Genomic DNA, 26,864 nt, shown 5'->3' with positions numbered 1-26,864 from the left:
CTGGTGACCCTCAAAAACATTATGGGTGAGGGCCTGCTGGTGACCCTCTAAAACAGTATGGGCGAGGGCCAACTGCTGAGTTGATCCTCTAAAACATTAGGAGTGAGCCTAATAAGCATGTTGATATGATGGAGGAGGAGGACGAGAAAAGGGAGATTGAACCATATATCCTTTTTAGTGGTGCAAGGGGTGCATGGGAATGCAGTGTATTCAATACACCATAGAAGCCACATTTAGAGTGCCTTTATGTTCAGCCGCTTTCCTCTGGTGGAGTAGAGAAGTCAGGGGCAATCCAGGCTTTGTTCATTTTTATAAGAGTCAACCGCTCAGCATTTTCAGTTGACAGGCGGATGCGCTTATCAGTTATTATGCCCCCAGCAGCACTAAATACACACTGACAAAACGCTGGTGGTGGGGCAGGCCAGCACCTCCAAGGCGTAGAGTGCCAGTTCGTGCCACATGTCCAGCTTGTACATCTAATAGTTGTAAGGCACAGAGGGATCACTGAGGACGCTGACACGGTCTGCTACGTACTCCTTCACCATCTTCCAAAATTTTTCCCTCCTTGTGACACTAGGCCGAGCATCAGGTTGAAGGTGCTGGCAGTGTTATAAAACTGTCCCAGGCCTTGGAGAGTGTTGCACTGCCTCTGTTGGAACTGCTGTGTATTCCCCTTGCCTCCCCTCCTTGGTTGGCCAAGTAACTACATACTCTGCAGCCAGCGTTGTCAGCTGGAAATTTTTGGAGCAATTTTTCCACAAGGATCTAAAACATAGAATGTGTCGGCAGATAAGAAATATTTGGCCCATCTAGTCTGCCCAATATGCTGAATACTATGAATAGCCCTTGGCCCTATCTCTTATGATGGATGGCCTTATGCCTATCCCATGCATGCTTAAACTCCTTCACTGTATTTGCAGCTACCACTTCTGCAGGAAGGCTATTCCATGCATCCACTACTCTCTCAGTAAAGTAATACTTCCTGATAGTACTTTTAAACCTTTGCCCCTCTAATTTATAACTATATCCTCTTGTAGCAGTTTTTATTCTTTTAAATATTCTCTCCTCTTTTACCTTGTTGATTCCCTTTATGTATTTAAAAGTTTCTATCATATCCCCTCTGTCTCGTCTTTCTTCCAAGCTATACATGTTAAGGTCCTTTGATCTTTCCTGGTAAGTTTTATCCTGCAATCCATGTACTAGTTTAGTAGCTCTTCTCTGAACTCTCTCCAAAGTAACAATATCCTTCTGGAGATATGGTCTACAGTACTGAGCTCAATACTCCAAATGAGGTCTCACTAGTGCTCTGTAGAGCAGCATGAGCACCTTCCTCTTTCTACTGGTAATGCCTCTCCCTATACACCAAAGCATTCTGCTAGCATTTCCTGCTGCTCTATGACATCGTCTGCCTACCTTTAAGTCTTCTGAAATAATGACCCCTAAATCCCTTTCCTCAGATACTGAGGTTAGGACTGTATCAATGATTTTATATTCTGCTCTTGGATTTTTATGCCCCAGGTGCATTATCTTGCACCGTCTGGTATTGCTCGTCCTCTCCACCAGAGGAATGAAAGATGAGTAGCTCTCTTTGTAGCGGGGGTCGAGAAGGATGAACAACCAGTAATCCGTGTTGTCTAAAATGCGTATAACGCGTTGGTTGCTGGAAACGCAGCCTAACATGAAGTGAGCCATGCGTGCCAGAATCCCAACAGACAGGACTTTGCTGTCATCATCAGGAGGATGACTCTCATTCTCCTCACCCTCTTCCTCTGCTTCTACCCATCCACGCTGAACAGAAGGAATAAAACTTCCATGGGTTCTACCCTTTGTAGCGCAGGTAACCGTCTCCTGCTCCTCCTCCTCATCATCATCTAATTTGTGTTAAGAAGATGAACTGAGGGTGGTCTGGCTATCACACTGTGTACTTTCTTCCCCCATTTCCAACTCTTACACATGCATAGCATCCGCCTTAACTGTGAGCAGCGAGCGTTTAAATAGACACAGAAGTGGGATGGTTACGCTGATAATAGTGTTATCGCCGCTCAACATCTCTGTTGATTCTTCAAAGTTGTGTAAAACCTCACAGAGGTCAGATATCAATGCCCACTCATCGCTTGTGAAGAGCGGAAGCTGGCTGGAAAGGCATAGACCATGTTGCAGCTGGTATTCCACTACTGCCCTCTGCTGCTCACAAAGCCTGGCCAACATGTGGAATGTGGAGTTCTAGAGCGTGCTCACGTCGCACAACAGTCGGTGAGCTGGCAATTGCAAGCGCTGCTGCAATTTTGCCATATCGGAGGAAGCTGTCGATGACTTGCAGAAATGTGCATACACACGGCGCACCTTCACCAGTAGCTCAGCAAATTGGGGTAGGTTTTGAGAAACCGCTGAACCACTAGGTTGAACATGTGGGTTAGGCATGGTATGTGTGTGAGCTTGCCGAGCTCCAAAGCAGCCACCAAGTTACGACCATTATCAGATACAACCATGCCTGGTTCTAGGTTGAGTGCCGAGAGTGACATCTCAGTCTGGTCCCTTATACCCTGCCACAGCTCTACTGCTGTGTGCTGTTTGTCATCTAAGCAGATCAGTTTAAGCGGGGCCTGTTGCAGCTTCCCCACTGCAGTGCTACACTGTTTCCATCTACTGACTGATGTCTGATTGGTGCTGCAAGATGATAATTCAGAGGTGGAAGTGGAGGAGGAGGCGGAGGAGGAGAAGGGGGGGTTGCAGCCACTAACTTAGGTGGTGGCAGAAACCCTGATGGAAGTAGGGCCTGCAATCCTTGGCATTGGTAGTACCTGTGCCATCCCAGGGTACGACTCGCTCCTGGCCTCCGCAACATTCAGTGGACCTTCCCAATAACTGCGTTGGTCAGGGCATGGGTGATGTTACGGGACACATGCTGGTGTAAGGCTGGGACTGCACACCGTGAGAAATATTGGCGGCTGGGGACAGAGTACCGCAGGACAGCTGCTGCCATCAGGCTGTGGAAAGCCTCAGTGTCCACTGTAACAGAACGCCTAGCAGCCCGACTGGATACCTCCGTTGATGGATGCTCCTAGTGCTTCCCAAGGGCTCCAAGGACTCCACTCAACACCGTAACCACCACAGACCCCAGGAAACGCCGCAGCTTGGTTGGGGTCTCGCCGTCCTCCACCCACGCTGGACCCAAGACCGGGCTTCAGCTTCCAGGGGGAGGAAGCAGGAACCAGGAACAAGCTCTTACAAGAGCTTCTACTCAGGGGAGTATTGTGATATAGCAATCCCCAAGATTGTAGTTATCCCATCCCCCAAACATGAGCCAAGACTTCATGAAGGGGTAAAGCAGGCCTCTTTAATGAGCACAAAAGCATTTCTTATATACAGCTATCCCCACAAGGTTACCACCCATGTGGACCTTGTGTAGCACAGGACACAAAGTCACAACAGCCAATTAACACAGTATTGTACAGTTAGACACTCCCAGCTAATGAACACAAACCCTCTTCCTGTGACGTAATCAACAAAATACAATGGGCATTGTCTGTGACACAATCTACAAATATAATGGGCTTTGCCTGTGACACAAATAACAAAATACAATGGGCATTGCCTGCGACACAATTAACAAAATACAATGGGCTCCGCCTGTGATACAATTGCCAAACACAATTAACTTAATCCCTCACAGGCAGAAAACACACATTTTTCCCAAAACACAGAAAACACCTCAAAAGCCCACTTATCCCCATAAATTATACATGCATGGATAGCTCTGATCTGGGCGAATAACATATCCATAACTCACCCAGATCCGAGCAGGGGTTCCCGAGTTTCATGGAAGTCACATTTGACAGACCACAAGCATGGCTTTCCGGTCTATCTTTTCCTTCAAATTTAGTATATGGGCCATAATCCTGAGGGAAGATGCTGGCAAACAGGCCCCTCCAAAACCAGATGGCGGGGTTATTTTTGCTACATCCACAAGCCTAAATGGCAACATTTCCAGGGCCAGCAAATTGGAAAGGTGCGCATTTAGTGCTATGGTCTGTGGGTGGGTCGCTGGGTATTTGCGCTTTCGTTCAAACGCCTGGTGTCACAACCAGACAGCTGAGAAGCTCTGACAGAGGCCTTTCAGAACCTCCTCCTTGAGTTCTCTTTGTTGTGCTGTTCAGTTCCTCATCTCGTTAGCCTCTCTCAGCTGTCATGGAGTTGGACTGATTGCATCCCTTTAAATTCCGCCCCATAATGCATTACTGGGCGGCTTATACTACTTCCTGGAGTGTGTGTGCATGCTGATCTTGTTTTCCTGTCTGCTACTAAGTTAAGTGCTGAACATTTATCTGTTATTTTCTGTTTGCTGGATCCCAGGTGACCCTGACTCCCTCCGTGTCTGCTGTAGGGAGCCGGTGGTCGTGTCCCCTCACTATTGTAGGGTGTTCAGGGGTTATATAGTCGAGGTACGTGGATATGCAACCTTCCACCTCTGGGATCTTTGCATAGGCTGAGCAGCCAGGGAAAGTCTCAGGTCTTGTGCAGGGGTCCCCCTTTTGGTTCCTTAGCTTTGGATCCACTCAGTCATATATGCATGTTGCCTTGTCTTGTTTCCTGTACACCGTCCCTGACACCATATTAATGCCTACAGTTTTGGATTGGGATGTGCAATAAGCTCATAGAGGTGTGGTCTCCATGAGCACACACCTTCTTTTGCCCATATAGTGTTCCAGACATTTACATGCACAAGCCAGAATAGTAGCATTGCAGGTTTGGTTATAGGACATAAATGTGAGAGGTAACAATGTAGATAATTGAGGGGTTAAATAACTCAAAGTGAGCATGACTCCCAAATGTTATGTACCGTCTTGATCTTCCTCAGACTTGGAAGATCCATAATGTTTTTCATAAGCCCTTATTGAAACCTTATGTTCAACCCATTGTACCCTCACCTTTGCCTCCTCCTCCTATTATGGTTGATGGGAATCTTGAATTTCAGGTCTCTAGGATTGTGGATTCTCGTCTTGTCCGCGGTTCTCCTCAGTACCTTGTTCATTGGGAAGGTTATGGTCCTGAGGAGAGGATGTGGGTCCCAGTGACGGACATTAAGGCCTCTCGTCTCATCAGGGCTTTCCATAGGTCCCATCCTGAGAAGGTGGGCTCTGAGTGTCCGGAGTCCACTCGTAGAGGGAGGGGTACTGTCACAACCAGACAGCTGAGAAGCTCTGACAGAGGCCTTTCAGAACCTCCTCCTTGAGTTCTCTTTGTTGTGCTGTTCAGTTCCTCATCTCGTTAGCCTCTCTCAGCTGTCATGGAGTTGGACTGATTGCATCCCTTTAAATTCTGCCCCATAATGCATTACTGGGCGGCTTATACTACTTCCTGGAGTATGTGTGCATGCTGATCTTGTTTTCCTGTCTGCTACTAAGTTAAGTGCTGAACATTTATCTGTTATTTTCTGTTTGTTGGATCCCAGGTGACCCTGACTCCCTCCGTGTCTGGTGTAGGGAGCCGGTGGTCGTGTCCCCTCACTATTGTAGGGTGTTCAGGGGTTATATAGTCGAGGTACGTGGATATGCAACCTTCCACCTCTGGGATCTTTGCATAGGCTGAGCAGCCAGGGAAAGTCTCAGGTCTTGTGCAGGGGTCCCCCTTTTGGTTCCTTAGCTTTGGATCCACTCAGTCATATATGCATGTTGCTTTGTCTTGTTTCCTGTACACCGTCTGTGACACCTGGGGTATAGACATCTGTACGCTGCGCTGAGGCTCGGAAGTGGATCTGCTAGCTGTGGTGCTTACGAAGGTCCAGGTGCATGGCGGGAGGCATCCGGGCCTGGTCTTGGACAGGGGATTGGCCAGCACATAACACAGGGAAAGAGGAGGCACTGGTGTGACCCGCAGACACTGTTTGTGGGCCCAGGCGTTCGGCCCACCTATTAGGGTGCTTTGATGCCATGTGGCGGATCATGCTGGTGGTTGTAAGGTTGCTAGTGTTCATGCCCCTGCTCATTTTGGTACGGCACAGGTTGCAAATGACAATTCTTTTATCGTCCGCACTTTCCTCAATAAAGAGCCAGACTGGGGAACAGTTGTGGGCCTGTTTAGTGTGGCCCGTCTTCTCTCTTTTTCCACCCCACTGCCTCTTCCAGCCTGTTGCAGTGCTGAGGATCCTTCCCCCTCCGTACTGCTGCCCTCGCTCTGCTTGCCACTTTCCCAGGTTTGGTCAGTGACTTCATTGTCCAGCACCTCCTCTTCCACTTCCTCACTCTGGTCATCCTCCTGACTTGTTGACCTAACAACAACCTCAGTTATTGACAACTGTGTCTCATCATCATCATGAACCTCTTGAGACACTAATTAAGGTTGACTTATTGGCAACTGTGTCTCATCATCATCATCCACCTTGTGAAACACTAATTGCCATTGCCCACCGTCATCTTCTTCTGACTGTGGATGCTCCAGAGTTTGGGAATCAGGGCACAAGATCTCCTCATGTCCCTCTTCAAGCGGGCTTAGCGAGAGGTCCACATTAAGGAATGGCGATCACTTGTTTGCCAAGACTCTCCATGGTGGGTAGAATGAGTATCAGGGTGAGTATTCTGTTGACCATACTCTTGGCTACTGAGACTGTGGAAGACAGGGTGGTGCTTAACCGACTAAAAGCATTATCTGCTGCAATCCAACCGACCACCTAGTCGCACTTGTCTGACTTCAAAAGTGGTGTTCTGCGCCGCCCTGCAAACTGGGACATGATGCTAGGTATCGTGGATGAGTGTGTTTCTTGTGCTCTGGCAGCAGGCACAGTTTTACCAGGCCCAGGGCCACGGCCTCTGCGTGCACCATCAGCAGCACGGCCACTTCCCTGTCCCTTACTGCTCGCCTTGCACATATTAAATGGTATATATGCTTGCAAATATGTCACACGTACAGTAGCGCAGGTTTTGTAAGTGTATGTGCAACTAAAGTACACAGAATGTCACAGATATTTTTAGGATGCGCATACGTTAAACAGGAGGTATAGTGCAAGTAATGTCGCTATCACCACCACTACACTGAATGAGTGTCACTGATATTTCGGATACACAAACGTTATACAGGAGATGTAGCGCATGTAATGTAACTGTCCGCAGTGGACACCACCTACAGAAAAAGTACGCTGGATGGCACAGATATTTTTAGGCTGCGCACAATTTACACAGGAGATGTAGCGCAGATAATATCGCTGTTACCAGCGGCAAAAAAAATTACACTAAATATCATTGATATTTCGGGTGCGCTAATGTTATATTGGAGATGTAGCGCAGGGACAAAAAAAATTGACTGAATGTCTCTGATATTTCAGAAACGCAACCGTTATACAGGAGATGTAGCGCAGGTAATGTAGCTGTCCGCAGCAGACACCGTCTATGGAAAAAGTACACTGGATGTCACAGATATTTTTAGGCTGCGCACATGTTAGACAGGAGATGTAGCGTAATGTCGCTGTCTGCAGTGGCCAAACAATTGCAAGCTATTTTGCGCAGGTTGTGCTAAAAATATATATTGCTGTCAGATTCAACTATAGTCCTTAAAAGGGCTTTTGGGTCTCTAACAAGTTTTAGCAATTTACTGCAGGTTGCACTAAAAATATATATTAAACAGGACCATTTGCAAATACTCTTCCATACTATTAAAAGGGTTGTCTGACTGCGACAAGCACTTTTTCAAATTAAGCCAGATAAAAAATCAGCATACAGTTCTGGCTTCTGGCTGATATCACAGGGGAAATGTAAAATTAGGTGGTGGTGATCTTGTTATACATCATCAGGTTGTCTTCAGCAGAGAAGATGCAGCTCTTTTAGGCCTCATGCACACAACCATTTGTTTTTTTGCGATCCGCAAAAAACGGGTTCCGTAGTTCAGTGATCCGTGTCCGTTTTTCCTTCCGTGGGTCTTCCTTGATTTTTGGAGGATCCACGGACATGAAGGAAAAAGTCATTTTGGTGTCCGGCTGGCAGTGCGGAGCCAAACGGATCCATCCTGACTTACAATGCAAGTCAATGGGGACGGATCCGTTTGACGTTGACACAGTATGGTGCAATTGCAAACGGATCCGTCCCCCATTGACTTTCAATGTAAAGTCAGGAGTCCCTATTATACCATCGGATCTGAGTTTTCTCCAATCCGATGGTATATTTTAACTTGAAGCGTCCCCATCACCATGGGAACGCCTCTATGTTAGAATATACCATCGGATTTGAGTTACATTGTGAAAACTCATATCCGACAGTATATTCTAACACAGAGGCGTTCCCATGGTGATGGGGACGCTTCAAGTTAGAATATACTAAGAACTGTGTACATAACTGCACCCTGCTGCCTGGCAGCACCCGATCTCTTACAGGGGGCTGTGATCCGCACAATTAACCCTTCAGGTGTTGCACCTGAAGGGGTTAATTGTGCGTATCATAGCCCCCTGTAAGAGATCAGGGGCTGCCAGGCAACAGGGGGCAGACCCCCCTCCCTCCCCAGTTTGAATATCATTGGTGGCCAGTGTGCAGCCCCCCCCTCCCCCTCTCTATTGTATTATCATTGGTGGCCAGTGTGCGCCCCCCTCCCCCGGCTCCCCTCTATTGTATTAATATCATTGGTGGCCAGTGTGCGCCCCCCCCCCCGTGCCCCCCCTCCCTCCCTCTATTGTATTAATATCATTGGTGGCCAGTGTGCGGCCTCCCCTCTCTCCCCCCGATCATTGGTGGCAGCGGAGAGTTCCGATCGGAGTCCCAGTTTAATTGCTGGGGCTCCGATCGGTAACCATGGCAACCCGGACGCTACTGCAGTCCTGGTTGCCATGGTTACTTAGCAATATTAGAAGCATCATACTTACCTGCTGCGCTGTCTGTGACCGGCCGGGAGCTCCTCCTACTGAAAAGTGACAGGTCTGAGCGGCGCATTGCTTAATGATCTGTCACTTACCAGTAGGAGGAGCTTCCGGCCAGTCACAGACAGCGCAGCAGGTAAGTATGATGCTTCTAATATTGCTAAGGAACCATGGCAACCAGGACTGCAGTAGCATCCTGGTTGCCATGGTTACCGATCGGAGCCCCAGCGATTAAACTGGGACTCCGATCAGAGCTCTCCACTGCCACCAATGATAATACAATAGAGGGAGGGAGGGGGGTCCGAACACTGGCCACCAATGATAATACAATAGAGCGAGGGAGGGGGGGCCGGGGGGCGCACATTGGCCACCAATGATAGTGCAATAAAGGGAGGGAGGGAGGGGGGCCGCACACTGCCCACCAATGATAATACAATAAAGGGAGGGAGGGGGGCCGCACTGGCCACCAATTATATTAATACAATAGAGGGAGGGGGGGCCGGGGGGGGCGCACTGGCCACCAATGAAATTAAAACTGGGGAGGGAGGGGGGTCTGCCCCCTGATGCCTGGCAGCCCCTGATCTCTTACAGGGGGCTATGATACGCACAATTAACCCCTTCAGGTGCGGCACCTGAGGGGTTAATTGTATGTATCACCGCCCCCTGTAAGAGATCGGGTGCTGCCAGGCAGCAGGGGGCAGTCATGTACACAGTTCGTAGTATATTCTAACTAGAAGCGTCCCCATCACTATGGGAACGCCTCTGTGTTAGAATATACTGTCGGATCTGAGTTTTCACTAAGTGAAAACTCAGCTCTGAAAAAGCTTTTATGCAGATGGATCTTCAGATCCGTCGGTATGAAAGTACCTACGGCCACGGATCACAGAGGCGGATGCCAATCTTGTGAGCATCCGTGTTTCTTCACGGACCCATTGACTTGAATGGGTCCGTGAACCGTTTTCCGTCAAAAAAATAGGACAGGTCATATTTTTTTGACGGACAGGATACACGGATCACGGAGGCGGATGACAAACGGTGCATTTTCCGAGTTTTCAACGGACCCAATGAAAGTGAATGGGTCCGCAGGAAATCACAGAAAACGGAACAACGGCCACGGGTGCATGAGGCCTAACAGTTCTCTGCTCTGGCTATTAGAGGGGACCCTAGCGGAAGACCCCTTCCTAATGGGCCACATGGATTGGGGATTAACCTAATGTTTAACAGCAAGCAATGATTTATTTATTTTTTATTCAATGTTTACTTTATCTCAATGTCCAATATTTCAGTTTCAATCCATCCGCAACTGTAACAGAATATTTACTGCATCATAGTAGCTCCTTTCAACTGAATCCTGTGTTCTCCACTATACAAAGGCTCAATTGTCTCCTTCACCTTTTCCATTTTGACTTGTACCATAGAAACAGGAAAGGTTTCTATTGGAAAATCACAATTCTTCATTCAGCTTTTCTCTGTATTCTCATGAGTATACCAACAATGATAAACTGATTATGAAATTTGACTTTATGTCTATACTTGTAATTTCCTCACATAGTGATTAAAGCAGATCTGCTTTATGTAAGGGCAGCCTATTAATAATATTAACCCCTTCCCGACCGCAATCTGTATATATACGTGATAGCTGCACATACCCCGTGCAGCTACCACGTATATATACGTTCTGGCAGATCTTTAATCCAAGCGCTGCAAAGCGCTTGGATTAAAGCTTCTGCCCCTGCCCTGTATGCTGTCACGGACAGCATACAGTGCAGTAATGCCGGCAAGGGACCAATCAGAGTGGCCCCTTGCCAGCAATTGATCCGATTGGTTAGTTTGTGCAGACTAACCAATCGGATCGCGGCAGTGAAAAAATGCCGGTTTCAGGCTCTGATCTGCGCTCTGCAGGCCGCCCCCCGATCTGTGCAGCCCCCCATCTGTGCCCCCTCTATCTGTGCCCTTGTGTCCACAGTGCTCCCTCCTTGAGTCCGCCCCCTCCATTCCTCCTGCTCGCCGCGACAATTTCCATCTTCCCCCTTCCAGCGCTGCCCCCCGCTCGGTCTGTCCCCCTGCTGTGTTTGATGGCGGCGCTCCATTCCTGAGCCGCCGCCATCATCAGAGTGTCCGCTCTATGCTGACACTCTGCTGTAACCCCATAGATGCCGCGGCAGCGGCATCCATGGGGTTAATAGAGGGAGGGGGCTCCCTCTCTCCACCATCGGGGCTGCTGTGCTGCGATGGCAGCCCCGATGGTTGCCCTGGCAACCGGACGCTTTGCAAAAGCGTCCGCTGTTGCCACCTACAGGGCATCAGAATGTATTACACTTTGCAATGCAAGAGCATTGCAAAGTATAGTACAGCCATCAACCCCACTGGATCTTCATGATCCAAGAGGGACTTGATAAAAAAAAATGTGAAAAAAAATAAAAGTAAAAATAAATAAATAAAAATGTAAAATAAAGAAATTGCCTTTTCCTATAAAAAATAAAAAAACTACACATATTAGGTATCACCGCGTCCGTAACGACCGTCTCTATAAAGATATCACATGATAGACCCCGTCCGATAAACACCATAAAAAAAAACTGTGTAAAAAAATGCACCTTACATAACAAAAAGTGCAACAGCAAGCGATCAAAAAGGCGTATGACCCCCAAAATAGTACCGATGAAACCGTCACCTTGTCCCGCAAAAAATGGTACCCTATTTAAGACAATCGCCCCAAAAAATAAAAAAGTTATGGCTATATGACTATAGAGACACTAAAACATAATTTTTTTGGGTTTCAGAAATGCTATTATTGTGTAAAACTTAAATAAATAAGAAAAAGTATACATATTAGGTATTGCCACGTCCGTAACGATCTTCTCTATAAAACTATCACATGACTTAACTCCTCAGATGAACGCTGTAAAAATAAATAAATGAAAACTGTTCCAAAACAGCCAATTTTTGGGTCACCTTGCCCCATAAAGTGTAATAATGAATGATCAAAAAATCCTATGTACCCAAAAATTGTACCAATAAAAACCTCAACACTTTCTGCAAAAAACGAGCCCCTGCACAAGACGATCGGCATAAAAATAAAAAACATATGGCGTTCAGAAAACCAATCCAGCACAATCTGCCTTCCAAAAACCGTATGGCATTCCTTTCCTTCTGCGCCCTGCCGTGTGCCCGTACAGCAGTTTACGACCACATGTGGGGTGTTTCTGTAAACCGCGGAATCAGGGTAATAAATATTGAGTTTTGTTTGGCTGTTAACCCTCAATGTGTTAAAGAAAAAAAATTATAAAATGGAAAATCTGCCAAAAAAGTGAAATTTAGAAATTTAATCTCCATTTTCCATTAATTCTTGTGGAACGCCTAAAGGGTTAACAACGTTTGTAAAATCAGTTTTGAGTAACTTGAGGGGTGTAGTTTTTACAATTGGGTCATTTATGGGGGTTTCCACTATGTAAGCCCCACAAAGTGACTTCAGACCTGAACTGGTCCTTAAAAAGTGGGTTTTGGAAATTTTCTTAAAAATGGTAAGAATTGCTTCTAAGCCTTCTAACGTCCTAAAAAAATAAAATGACATTTCCAAAATGATGCCAACATAAAGTAGACATATGGGGAATGTTAAGTAATAAATATTTTATTAGGTATGACTTTCTGTTTTAGAAGCAGAGAAATTGAAATTTGGAAAATTGTGAATTTTTCCAAGTTTTTGGTAAATTTTGGATTTTTTCATAAATAAAGGTGAAATATATTGACTCAAATATATGACTATCATGAAGTAAAATGTGTCACGGGAAAACAATCTCAGAATGGCGTGGATAAGTAAAAGTGTTCCAAAGCTATTACCACATAAAGTGACGCATGTCAGATTTGTAAATTTTGACCTGGACACTGGGGCATCAATGACCCTTGGTCATGAAAGGGTTAATAATAATATTTATTTATTTATATAGCGCCAACATATTCCGCAGCGCTTTACCGTTTGTTGGTTCATGTACAAACAGTCATAAATAACATAGCAACAGACAAGTCAATAATTCAATAATTGCAAGAGGAATGAGGGGCCTGTTCACAATAGCTTACAATCTATGAGGAGATAGGGGCAGGCATGGGATTCAGCCAGTTCGCTCCAATTCTCTAGATCCGGTTGTTAAAATTACAACTGGAACGGAGAACCGTGTTACCGGCTGAGTCCCTATCCGGTGCTCTGGCGGTGGCAGGGCAGCTGGAGATGTTCACTTCCATTGCTTTGTGCGCCGCTGATAGCTCTTTAGTTGGGTGGTATGTGTGTGTAGGGTATATATGGTGTATTTATGTATGTGTACCATGTATATGGTGTATTTATGTGTATGAGTAGGGAACCTGTTGTGAAAAATTTGAATCCCACCCCTGGATAGGGGTGACACAAAAGGTAAAAGTGCTTGTTTTGTACACTGGTCCAGCTATGTTAGGAAAATAGGGGAGCAGATATAAAGCTGCATGAGCTAGTTGTAAAGGGGGAATATTAATCACCAATATTTATGCAAATATCAATAAATTAATATTCATAAATAGGAGGAGCCATCTATTAATGACTCCGCCTATTTATACCTTTATATAACAACAATACAATGCTTTGACTATACACTAATCACTATGCTAGCTGCATGTGCCTTACTAAACTAACTATCGTTAATAACAACATGTTACACAGATAGTTGTACATAAAACACAGTATTTATTAAAACCTAATACACTAAGCACGCAATACACTAACAATACAGCACTAAATATACAGTACTCAACTACACTACACGTTCCCAAATTCCACCCATAAACTAACTATACAGTTCACACATACAAGTATATTAACAGCCCACCCCACCTGACTATATACTATCCCTATTGGGTACGACGAGGGTTAACGGTGGTCTTACAGGGGTGTAAGCAGACCACAAATATCAAGTAAGGGTTCACAATGGGGCTGATCAGGGCTGTACAGCAATGCAGAGGTTAATACCCTGCAAGTGTACAGTGAGGGGGGGGGGGGGTGGCAGGGACTATGCAGGGGTTGTCAGGGGTTGCCACCAGGGGTTAATCAGGGACCAGAATCAGGGGCACAGATACCACAATGTCCACCAGAGGTTGATATCAGGGTAGGGAAAGGGTAAATCAGGGGCATATGATCATGTAGGGGGTTGGAGATTAACAAGGGGGGAAATTGTTGGTGGGATAGGGTAAGGGTTAATTGGTATCATTGGTGGGATAGGGGTTAATAAGAGGGGGATACTCAGTCTTAGCTCGTTCGTCTAGGGTGATCCTCACCAGCCAGGGGGCCGCTCTGTACAGAGCGCCGATCGCGCTCTCCTCCTTCTGGGGGGGTGGGGGCAGCAGGGGTCCTTTTCCTGAGCGCAGGATGCGCTCTCCTCTTAGGTGTGGGGTCCCGACCCTTTCTACCTGAGTGCAGGGGCCTCTGGATATTTATCCCCGGCGGCCCGCACTCCCGCGCCGCCTACCAGGGGGCAAAGCTGGATATAATTACAACAAAGGGCTCAGATTCTATTGAACCTGAGTCCTTTGTAGTCATCAGGATGACCGGACCTTAGTCCGGTCATTCTGATGTAATCACCCAGATTGCATCTGTGTGAATGCTTGGGGCACATTCACACCGATGCACCTGGTTTCAGGTATGGGGAGGGGGGGGGGAGATATATATATATATATATATATGGGTATTAGTATCATCAGGAGGACATATACGGGGATATTTATTCTAAGGGGGATTATAGATATATATATAGAACAAGGGGCCACAGTCATATATATATATATATATATATATATACTAAGGGGGCACATATTTCCCACAGGGGCCACCATGAGCCCCTGTGGGTCACCATGGGCAGACGTGGCAGGGCAGCTGGAGATGTTCACTTCCATTGCTTTGTGCGCTGCTGATAGCTCTTTAGTTGGGTGGTATGTGTGTGTAGGGTATATATGGTGTATTTATGTATGTGTACCATGTATATGGTGTATTTATGGCTGGATTGGTAAAGGGCAGAGAGCTCCAGTCCGACTCAGACGCCAGCAAGGTGGAGGTGGAGTACTGGTTTGGGCTGGTATCATCAAAGATGAGCTTGTGGGGCCTTTTCGGGTTGAGGACGGAGTCAAGCTCAACTCCCAGTCCTACTGCCAGTTTCTGGAAGACACCTTCTTCAAGCAGTGGTACAGGAAGAAGTCTGCAAGGTAAGAAAAACATGATTTTCATGCAGGACAATGCTCCATCACACGCGTCCAAGTACTCCACAGCGTGGCTGGCAAGAAAGGGTATAAAAGAAGAAAATCTAATGACATGGCCTCCTTGTTCACCTGATCTGAACCCCATTGAGAACCCGTGGTCCATCATCAAATGTGAGATTTACAAGGAGGGAAAACAGTACACCTCTCTGAACAGTGTCTGGGAGGCTGTGGTTGCTGCTGCACGCAATGTTGATGGTTAACAGATCAAAACACTGACAGAATCCATGGATGGCAGGCTTTTGAGTGTCCTTGCAAAGAAAGGTGGCTATATTGGTCACTGATTTGTTTTTGCTTTGTTTTTGAATGTCAGAAATGTATATTTGTGAATGTTGAGGTGTTATATTGGTTTCACTGGTAAAAATAAATAATTGAAATGGGTATATATTAGTTTTTTGTTAAGTTGCCTAATAATTATGCACAGTAATAGTCACCCGCACACACAGATATCCCCCTAAAATAGCTAAAACTAAAAACAAACTAAAAACTACTTCCAAAAATATTCAGCTTTGATATTAATGAGTTTTTTGGGTTCATTGAGAACATGGTTGTTGTTCAATAATAAAATTAATCCTCAAAAATACAACTTGCCTAATAATTCAGCACTCCCTGTATGCAAGCGTCTCAACTCTTCCTCAACAATCCCCCTGTTGTCGAAATTTTACGACAATATCTTGGGGAAAAGGGGTTGAGATATTTCCCCCCCCCCCTCAACCCCATCCTAGGTGGAAGTTCAGGAAGAACTGTAGTGCACACTGATCTTTAGGTACTTAGACATCCCTAATACTCCTCCAACCTGCCCTTCACCGTAACTTACTCCTCCGTCCACAGGATACACAGTCTCTCGCGGGAACTTTCTTGACATCTTTAGAGTCTTACAGTGTCGGCGACTCCCCACGTTTGGAGTGGCCACACAACCACAGTCTCTCGGTAATTGCCGATCTTCAGGTGTTGTCGTCCCCCCCAAATCTGGAGCGGGTTCACCCTCGCAGTCTTTAACTGGTCTTTCTTTAACAGTCTTTTAGTGTCGGCCACCCCCACTTTGGAGTGACCACACCCCCACAGTCTCTCGGTAGTTCTGCCGATCTTCAGGTATGGCCCGCCTCCAAGGAATCTGGAGCGGGTTCACCCTCACAACCTCAGTCCCAACTTTCTTTAATCACAACTTTCGTCCAACATCTGTTTCCATCTTGACTGGTGCAGTTCTCCCGTGGACAGATTAATAGGTCTTTACAAGGCAGGTTAGACTCTTAAGCGGTGATGTCATAGTACCTAAATTCTACTGCGGAGAACACCTCCGCCACACTACACATCCAGCCCTTCCCTTAAGAACTTTACCGTTCCAGGGTTCCAGGTGGCAAATGGCAAACAAAGGATGCCTGTCCCTATCGTGACCTAACCTTATCCCCATTCACACAAAATACATGTCACATCCCTCCCAACACCACCAAATTCCATTATATGTATTTACCCATAGAGACTCACGCAACCTGGCATTCCTCTCTACCTCCAAAGACACAGGTAGGTCGTAGACCCCCGTGTCAATGGGAAACAACTATAGGATGCAAATGTGTACAGTCAAATATAGGCTGTCACACATTTGCACCTAGAGTGTCTATGGGTACACAATCGACGACAAACAAAATCAATAAATACAATGTGCTATGGGGTTTCAGGGTAGTGCAAGTTATACGTCCCGAACCCTCATAGGAAACAAAGTGTGTCCATACAATATTTGGCTACAGGAACAATGTTTGCGTTATGTCCTCCTCCTTCGGTTAGTTCGGTAAAGTTCTTGTCTGGTTCTGGTGTATTTGGTCAATAAGTTCCTTGACCCACCGATACACAGTCTAATGTAGATGACGATGACCAGAACCAGAAGAAGTTTCACTGGGTGAAACAAGTGATAATAAGCTCTTTCACCCGAACGTCTCCAAGTCTTCCTCCAGAGCCTTAGATAATGCTCCCGCTGGATTGTGGCACAGTCTTCCATCTCTAGAACACCTCTAGACAGAGGTCGCTTGGTTGCCAAAATCCAGTGGGATCCTCTGGAGCCTCACAAGAGTGTCAGGGGGAATAGCTGGTCTCTTCTGTGGCATCTCCTGGGTTTTTCTTCCGCTCCATATAAAACACACCTATGGCATAAGAAAATACCAGTGTAAACCAGTGACTCAACCTATAGACCGAATAGATAAGGGTGCTCACCTCTCGGTCCACCCAGACCGCACAAATAGATCAGAAAAAATAGTAGGTAAATGAGGGGCACTCCGTGTAAGGGAATACAAACAGCAAGTGAATATGGCTAGATTTTATTAATCCTATAAACACGCCATTGCATCAAACAATAACAATGTTAAAAACATCCATAAAATATGATAAAATGCATAAAATAAAATGAATACCCAATGGAAAAGGGCCCTGAGAAAAATTTGTCAGACAAGCATGAAAGTCCACAAATTCATATACGCGAATAATCAGCAGTCCCCGCAATAGAAATAATCGCACCGGGACTTTATACACTTGGAAAATTCGTAACTCAAGCCTGTATCAGGCTCCAAATGGATCTCATCAACAATCTGACTATGTCAGAAAAATCGTATTCTGTACTGTCTGATTTAAATCCTCCAGTAAATTAGAATAGTCAGATTTATCAGTAATCGTGAAGGGAATCTCTTACCCTGTTCCGTCACTGGCTTGATATAATGGATCGCAAACACAGCCGATCTTACCCATACGCGGCGTCCCACGTGGTATGGAGTTTCGAAAGTCATGTCTGACGTGACTCCTCGGCTGGAATGGTAGTAGGACAATCGATCTTTCTTAACGATGCAGCCTCTAATTCGAGACAGGGTAGTGCTCCAGATGCGAAAAGGTCACCCCGATTATGGTTATTTCCTCCTCGTAGATCTTGATTTCTTGGGGAACGGCTCACTGTCCCAACTGGCCAAGACGCGTTTCAGGGTATACACCCCTTCTTCAGTGGTCAGAAGAAAATACCAGGCGCTCCCGGGGGATTTCTCCCCTAACAGTGCAATTAAATGTCATAAATTCCCAGCACCAATACCTTTGACCCATGGGTAGAGAAAGGTATTGGGCTGCCCTTTATCTCACAGGACCCCTCGTCATCTCAACACTGGTGTCTGAAAACCCTACCTTCAGAGGATCGCGTCCTCTGCTACACATCCCTCTGCACCAACAGATAAGGATGGCCATCCTACTAGGTTAGGATAACTGAAGTGCTGTGGACAAAGCACCCTCTTGTTATTGATGGCACCGTATCTCCGTCCACTCATGTGTACCCAGGCTGATTTCCCCCTGTGATCCCGTCTTGTGGAGGCCCGCAGAACCAATGGCAAAGTCATGCCCTGGCTCCCCAGGACCCCACAACACAAGAACACAGTCCACACTCTGCTGCCAAACACTCTGCGTCCAATCCCAATCAGAGCTGTGCTACCTGCTCGGACTAGAATTAAGTGCGCAGCACAACATTACACCAATGTTGTCTGTCTGCCCCAGTCCCCAGCGCAACACAGCCCTACCGAAAACCTTGAGCTTGAATGTTATCTGTATCGATCTGAGACCCTGGTTGCCCAGAATAATATCGCATCATCCTTTGTGCAGGATTTCCCGTGTGAAATTATCTGCTCGCGAACCTATACATTCTCGATCCACAGTATAACACAGTTCCACTCCAAGGGGACACAGAATGAAACAAAAACAGCAGACGGGACTTACAACAAACTACATAAATCAGCATGGTGGAACACATTCGCAGACAAGGACTACCACCATCAACATCAAGAAGAACGTACAAACAGATAACAAAAAAACACAACATGGACATACACAGGGAACACACTGTGTAAAAATAGTACAGGGGTGTCAATTGTTCCCTGACTTAGCTTGGCCATTCTGACCCCTCAGCGCCTGATGCATGTGTCGCTGAGAGGTAACGCCTTTATGGCCAAGCTGACTAGACCCCGCTGCACGATTTGTTACCCGAATCCCATCACTGGTCACATTGCAATTACTTGCACAAGGGCAATTCCTTGCAATGTGTCCTTTGTTCCCACACCTGAAGCACCTGATTGGGCTTTTTGTCTTGTGTGTTTTGCAGTGTTTCGCTATATGACCCAAGCCACCACACGCAAAACATTTGATGTTTGCCCGGCATGGCTTAGGTCCGTCCACACTGCAACCGCGCTCCCTGAATTGTTCCATCTTCAGGGAGGCACTTTTCACAATCTTACTTTTCCCCAAAGTCAGGGAAAAATCTCTGTTAGTCTGGACAGGCTTGGTCTGGTGATTTGGCCTGTCACAGACTACTCTCCCCCCTTTTTGCCCTGCATAGGGCAAAGTATGGGGAGTTTCCGACCCTGACTTTACAGGAAAAGAAAGGGCCGACACCAACTTGGTGATGACCTGTTGCATGCCAGTCATTATCTGGGAACTTACAGCAACCTGAGCCTTCAATTTGGCTTCCGTCACATTAGTAGAGGCAGTCTGCTCCTTGAAGGCCTTGACCTCAGTATAAGACTGAGTCAACTTAGCCTCAATTTCCTCCTTCTGCCTCTGCAGCTCTACTAACTGTGACTCTAACCTAGCCACCTGCGCATCTTGGTCAACAGTAGACTGCACATTCTCCGCCAGCTGTGTCCGTAATGCCGAAACCTGGTCCGAATTACTGGCACAGCACTGGCAGTGAACGGCCAGAGGAATTGTCTCTGTTGACTGAGACACCAGCGCCACTTCCTTTGGCTTACAGATGCTAGCCTCAATTGTATCAACCAGTTTGGCTAGCATCCAAAGCCGTTTGGTGGCCTTGTTCAACACCGTCCGTTTGTTAACACAAAGCTTGTCATAACTACAAGCCTGTGCTATTTTTATATGTATTAATATATATTATAGAAGTAGAGAAACAAAAAACTTGGAAATTTTCTAATTTTTCAAAAATGTTGGGAAATTTTGTATTTTTTTATAAATAAAAATGTTGTTTTTTTTACTCAATTTTACCAGTGTCATGAAGTACAATATGCAACGAAAAAACAATCTCAGAATGGCCTGGATAAGTCAAAGCGTTTTAAAGTTATCACCACATAAAGTGACACTGGTCAGATTTGCAAAAAATGGCCTGGTCCTGGAGGTGAAAATGAGCCCGGTCCTTAAGGGGTTAAGGTTATCTGTCACGAAGTTATGCTATCCTTAGGTGATGGTGATGGATTACCTTTAACCCCTTAAAGAAGTTATTCAATATCAATAGATGTGCCGGGCCCCTCACAGGGAATATACTTACCTGGGTCCCTGCACCGTTGCTGCTGCTTCTCCCTATGCACGGATGAAAACATCCAGTGTCGGGGGCGAGCAGTCAATGGCGGGGATGAGGATGAGCCTCCCTAACGTCCCCCGCGATGCTAAAGAGGCTCGTCCCCATCCCCGCCTGCCATTGGCTGCTCCCCCCAACACCTGATGTTTTTATCTGTGCACGGGGAGAAGCAGCAGCAGCAGTGTGGGGACCAGGAGCGGCGCAGGGCGCTGGCACCCAGGTAAGTATATTCACTGTGAGGGGTCAGGCACATGGGGGGGGGGGGGGGGGAATCAATGACATTTCCCATATATTTATGGCAGGAAGGGGAGTGTGAAGCAGGGAGTATCTAGAAAATTGTGATTGGTTGGCATAGCAGCCTGGGGCCTCATGAAAGCTCCCAGGATTTCCATTGTGATGTTTCTATAGGAAGAAATTACAAGCACCCTAGACTGCAATACTTTAGTATTACAGTCTATGATATAAGTGGACTGAAGTAAAATAAAAAAAGGCAGCTAAAAAAATAAGTGGGAAAAAAGTTTTTTTTAACAATTATAAAGAACAAACAAAATTGGAACTTTTTTTTTCAATCACACGTTTTACCTATATTTCACATATACAGACAAACGATATAAATAAACGGAATAGGTATCGCCACATCTGAAAATGTCTGAACTATTGCAGTATAAAAGTATTTATCCTGCACATTGAACACCTTAGAGGAAAAACAAATCAAAATGCAATTTTTTCATCACCTCGCCACCCAAAAAAAAAATAATACCACAAAATGGTCCCTCACACAACTCTGTAGATGGAAATATAAAAAAGTTATTGGATTACTGCAATTTTTCCTAAGTAGTAAAAGAAAAGTAGTAAAAGAAAAAGTATTTGGCAATACTACAGGGAGTGCAGAATCATTAGGCAAGTTGTATTTTTGAGGATTAATTTTATTATTGAACAACAACCATGTTCTCAATGAACCCAAAAAACTCATTAATATCAAAGCTGAATATTTTTGGAAGTAGTTTTTAGTTTGTTTTTAGTTTTAGCTATTTTAGGGGGATATCTGTGTGTGCAGGTGACTATTACTGTACATAATTATTAGGCAACTTAACAAAAAACAAATATATACCCATTTCAATTATGTATTTTTACCAGTGAAACCAATATAACATCTCAACATTCACAAATATACATTTCTGACATTCAAAAACAAAACAAAAACAAATCAGTGACCAATATAGCCACCTTTCTTTGCAAGGACACTCAAAAGCCTGCCATCCATGGATTCTGTCAGTGTTTTGATCTGTTCACCATCAACATTGCGTGCAGCAGCAACCACAGCCTCCCAGACACTGTTCAGAGAGGTGTACTGTTTTCCCTCCTTGTAAATCTCACATTTGATGATGGACCACAGGTTCTCAATGGGGTTCAGATCAGGTGAACAAGGAGGCCATGTCATTAGATTTTCTTCTTTTATACCCTTTCTTGCCAGCCACGTTGTGGAGTACTTGGGCGCGTGTGATGGAGCATTGTCCTGCATGAAAATCATGTTTTTCTTACCTTGCAGACTTCTTCCTGTACCACTGCTTGAAGAAGGTGTCTTCCAAAAACTGGCAGTAGGACTGGGAGTTGAGCTTGACTCCATCCTCAACCCAAAAAGGCCCCACAAGCTCATCTTTGATGATACCAGCCCAAACCAGTACTCCACCTCCACCTTGCTGGCGTCTGAGTCGGACTGGAGCTCTCTGCCCTTTACCAATCCAGCCATCTGGCCCATCAAGACTCACTCTCATTTCATCAGTCCATAAAACCTTAGAAAAATCAGTCTTGAGATATTTCTTGGCCCAGTATTGACTTTTTAGCTTGTGTGTCTTGTTCAGTGGTGGTCGTCTTTCAGCCTTTCTTACCTTGGCCATGTCTCTGAGTATTGCACACCTTGTGCTTTTGGGCACTCCAGTGATGTTGCAGCTCTGAAATATGGCCAAACTGGTGGCAAGTGGCATCTTGGCAGCTGCACGCTTGACTTTTCTCAGTTCATGGGCAGTTATTTTGCGCCTTGGTTTTTCCACACGCTTCTTGCGACCCTGTTGACTATTTTGAATGAAACGCTTGATTGTTCGATGATCACGCTTCAGAAGCTTTGCAATTTTAAGAGTGCTGCATCCCTCTGCAAGATATCTCACTATTTTTGACTTTTCTGAGCCTGTCAAGTCCTTCTTTTGACCCATTTTGCCAAAGGAAAGGAAGTTGCCTAATAATTATGCACACCTGATATAGGGTGTTGATGTCATTAGACCACACCCCTTCTCATTACAGAGATGCACATCACCTAATATGCTTAATTGGTAGTAGGCTTTCGAGCCTATACAGCTTGGAGTAAGACAACATGCATAAAGAGGATGATGTGGTCAAAATACTCATTTGCCTAATAATTCTGCACGTAGTGTATAATGGTAATGAACTACAGAATAAGGCCTAGTTCACACGAGCGTATGGCTTTTATAGTTTTTTGCGGTCCGTTGTTCCGTTTTAGAGTTTCGTTTTGTTTCCGTTTCCGTTCCGTATGTCCTCAAAAAATTGCCGTATGGTTCCAGTTTGCAATTCGTTTTTTGCAGATCAGAAACAGAATATAAAAGGTTTGACATCAGTTTAGGCCACATCCCTTTTTCACTCCCCCTATTTAACTTGGTCATGTGATAGTTGTGACTCCATTTTCATCAGGGGAGCACCCAGGAATTTTGTCTAGGGGGGTCCGAAAGACAAAAAAATGTGGCATGTGTAGTGCGCTGTGCTAATTCAATTTTTCAAAGCCCCCTTTAGATTTAAAAATGCAAGGAAGGGGTGTAAGTGTGTTGCGTTGATTCTTTTACTTGGCGATTCTAAAAGCTCTGTAGGAATACAACAATGTTTTGGCCCCGCCCATTATTAAAAGCCCCTCCTACATATAATAGGCCACTCCCAACAAACACTGTACAGCTGACATTCTATAGTTGCGGCCTGTCTCTACACATCAATCGGAGAGAAGGGGGGTCTGTCCTGGCTGCACTGCCTGCTTCACATTATACAATAGACAACCGGCTACAGCCAGGAAGCTCCTCCGCTCTCCTCCCTCCCCAGATCCTGCTCATGGCCTGTAGTTCCCCCCACCATCTGCCACCCGCCCATGGCCTGCTTCCCCCCTTGACCGTCCTCACCCAGCTCTGAATCCTCCTTCTGCAAATGGCAGGGGGAGGAGCCGGAGCATCTCCTCTCCTACATAGCGCCCCATATCTCTTACATCCAGTGATGTCACCTTTGTTGTAGACGTTCTCTATCCTCCTTTTCTCCATTCAGATCAGACCGCCATGATGATTTTTCTGCCATCTCCCATCTCTGCAGAGATTAACAAACAGACATTAGTTTCCCACATTTCCATCATCTTCACATCTTCTGAACACCCTTTCCTGCCACCCCCAATACTATACTGCAGAAACAGTCCCACTGGAAATACTACTGCCACACAGATAGTGCCCCCTTCAACAATTATAGGCACACAGTGCTCTAAAAAATAACTGCGCCCAGACACTAACAGTATAAAGATAATGTCCCCCAAAAAATTATTGTGCTAAGCTGATACTATACCAGAGTGCCTCCCAAAGTAACAGGGCTCCCTAAAATAGAAATAATTCTCTGCCAGAGCACACTTAGTAGTAATAATGCCCCTATAGTGCCCATACTAGTAATCATGTGCAGCAAGCCAGGCCTGCAGGGTATAGCGATAGTGAGGTCACGGTTATGGGCAATCAAGGGTTACTCACTTTTCTGAGGAGAACCCTGGACAGGCGACAGTGAAGGAGAGGTAGACACTAGTTCCTCTGGGGCACACTCTGGATGTAGGGACCAGGCCTGATGGTGTGTGAGGTGCCCTGGATGTTGCAGGTATTTTGAGTGCCTTAGGTAAGGTCCCTTTAAGAATCGTGACGCCAGTGCCTGTAACGGTGGCACACCGGTTTGCAGGAGGATTAATGGAGTACACAGGTGGCAAACCAAACGTTGCTTTACTTTAGGAAACAGTCCAACTTTATACAAGCAGTTGCAGTAGTGTATAATGCAGTCTTTTACAGTACAAATGCACAGCAGGTTTACTTCACAGCACAGCAGGTTTCAATCTTGCAAGATACTTGGAGGGTATACAGTTAATGCTTTGCAGTACAATGCTGCTCTATCCCCACAGCTATTCTAGCTGGCTGGATCCCAAGGCCCGGATGCCTAATTGCTGGCTTGAATCCTTGGTATATAAATTCCTTCCTCCAGTATTGGCACTTGCTATAAATATTACAGTACCTCTGCCTCTCAGCTTACTTCTCTGCTGGGTTGGAAGGTGGCTGCAGGTTTCTCCCAGGAGGTGCTCTCCTACTACTGGGGTGTCTCTACTGAGCTAAGCTTAGCCTCAGGAGCTTCAGGCTGATTAGGTGACGCTTCTAGTCCCATGGCATACACTGACTCTCCCCTGTTTGGCCTTCCTATATATATCTAGGGCTCTCTAGTCCCCTCTAACGTCTCGGAGGCTAAACTGCACCCTGACAGGCCTGACACCCAGATAACACAGGGAAATGCACATTACACATGACAGTAAATGCAATAAACACATTAACCCTTGTGTAGCACCTATCTTTACCTAGTGGGACACTACACATGTTCCTCGAAGCCTCCCAGTAGTAGCAAAGCTCAGCATAATACCTCCTAGTACTAATAATTCTCCCTACAATATGACAGTACATGAAATACCCCCGCTTAGTGCCCGCTGTTGAGCTAATGTCCCCATAATGTATGCCAGTATAAAATACCCCTATATAGTGCCCCAGTAAATGCCCTCATAGTGCTCCTCTCCCCCTTCCCCATAGTGTCCCCATAATATGTCAGTTAAAAAATTCCCCTTCTAAGTGCCACCATATGCCCCAATAGTGCTCCTCTCCCCCATAGTGCCGCTCTCCCCTATAGTGCCTCCCATAATGTGCCAGTGAAAAAATGCCCCCTTAGTGCCACCAGATGCCATAATGCCTCCATAATGTGCCAATAAGAATAAAGGCCCCTTTAGAGCCCCCACTCCCCCTTAGTGCCCCCAAATAATGCCCCTATAGTGCCACCAGATGCCACATAGTGCCATTCTCCCCTATAGTGCCCCCATAATGTGTCAATAAAACAAAAGCCCCTTTAGACCCCCCAGATGCCCTCATAGTGCTCCTCTCCCCCATGGTGTCGCCCCATAATGTGCCAGTAAAAAATGTCCCTTCAAAGTGCCACCATATGCCCCAATAGTGATCCACTCCTCCATAGTGCCTCCCATAATGTGCCACTAGATACCCCCTAGTGCCGTTCTCCCCTATAGTGCCCCCCATAATGTGTAAAATAAAAAAAAAGCCCCTTTAGAGCCCCCATAGTGCTCCTATCCCCCATGATGCCCCCGAATAATGCCCCTATAGTGCCACCAGATGTCCCATAGTGCCGTTCTCCCCTATAGTGCCCCCCATAGTGTGCAAAAAAAAAAAGCCCCTTTAGAGCCCCCATAGTGCTCCTCTTCCCCATGGTGCCCCCCCCCCCATAATGTGCCAGTAAGAAGTGCCACCCAAAAAAAAAGTACCACCAGATGCCCCATAGTGCCGTTCTCCCCTATAGTGCCCCCCCCCCCCCAAAAAAAATACACTGATACTCACCTCCATCAGCAGCGATGTGATGCAGGCCTTTTCTGACGTCATCGCGCCGCCTGAGCCGGCCTCTGATAGGCTGCAGGCATTAGTGCCTGCGGCCTATCAGAAGAACAGGGGAGGAACACACCTCTCCCTCCCCTGCTCTGCTGCAGCACAGGTATCGTATGGCTGTCCTAAGGACGGCGATACAGATGGATTAGATATGGAGATGAGCGCTTCCACAATGGAAGCGCTCATCTCCTACTGCCCCCCCGTCCCCCCCACCGCCGCCGTCGCAATTACATCCAGGGCCGCGCCGCCTGTGGTGATCGGCGGTCCGGCCCTGAAGGATAAAAAAATATATATATTGTCTGGTTGTTCTAGGGGAAGTCCAGATCCGCTGGACCCCCCCTGTAGGTGCACCACTGATTTTCATCAGCTTGTTTCAGCATTGAGAGCATATTTGGAATCCTGTGTTCGGCAGACATTGGTTTCTGGCTACAATTTTCTGCTGTATCATGGCTGAGGAGGAACTGGTTCTCTTGTGCTGGCTGCTTTCTCGGGACTTTGAACCGCAGACAACTATGCAAAACGTGGAACCAAGGAGGAGGAGGCAGTGGGTTCACCCTATTGTCTCTCAGCGGCACAGGAAGGGTCATTTCCACACGCTGTACATGGAAATGCGACAGCATCCTGAGAAATTTCATCCGTATTGTTGTATGTCTGTGAACAGCTTTGACTTGTTGTTAGCAACTCCGCACACCGTGGCCTCTACCAGGACACAAAT

Source organism: Bufo gargarizans, chromosome 3 (genome assembly GCF_014858855.1).
Source record: "Bufo gargarizans isolate SCDJY-AF-19 chromosome 3, ASM1485885v1, whole genome shotgun sequence".
NCBI classification, from domain to species: domain Eukaryota; kingdom Metazoa; phylum Chordata; class Amphibia; order Anura; family Bufonidae; genus Bufo; species Bufo gargarizans.
The sequence above is the reverse complement of the archived record's forward strand: the minus strand, read 5'-3'. Positions refer to the sequence as shown.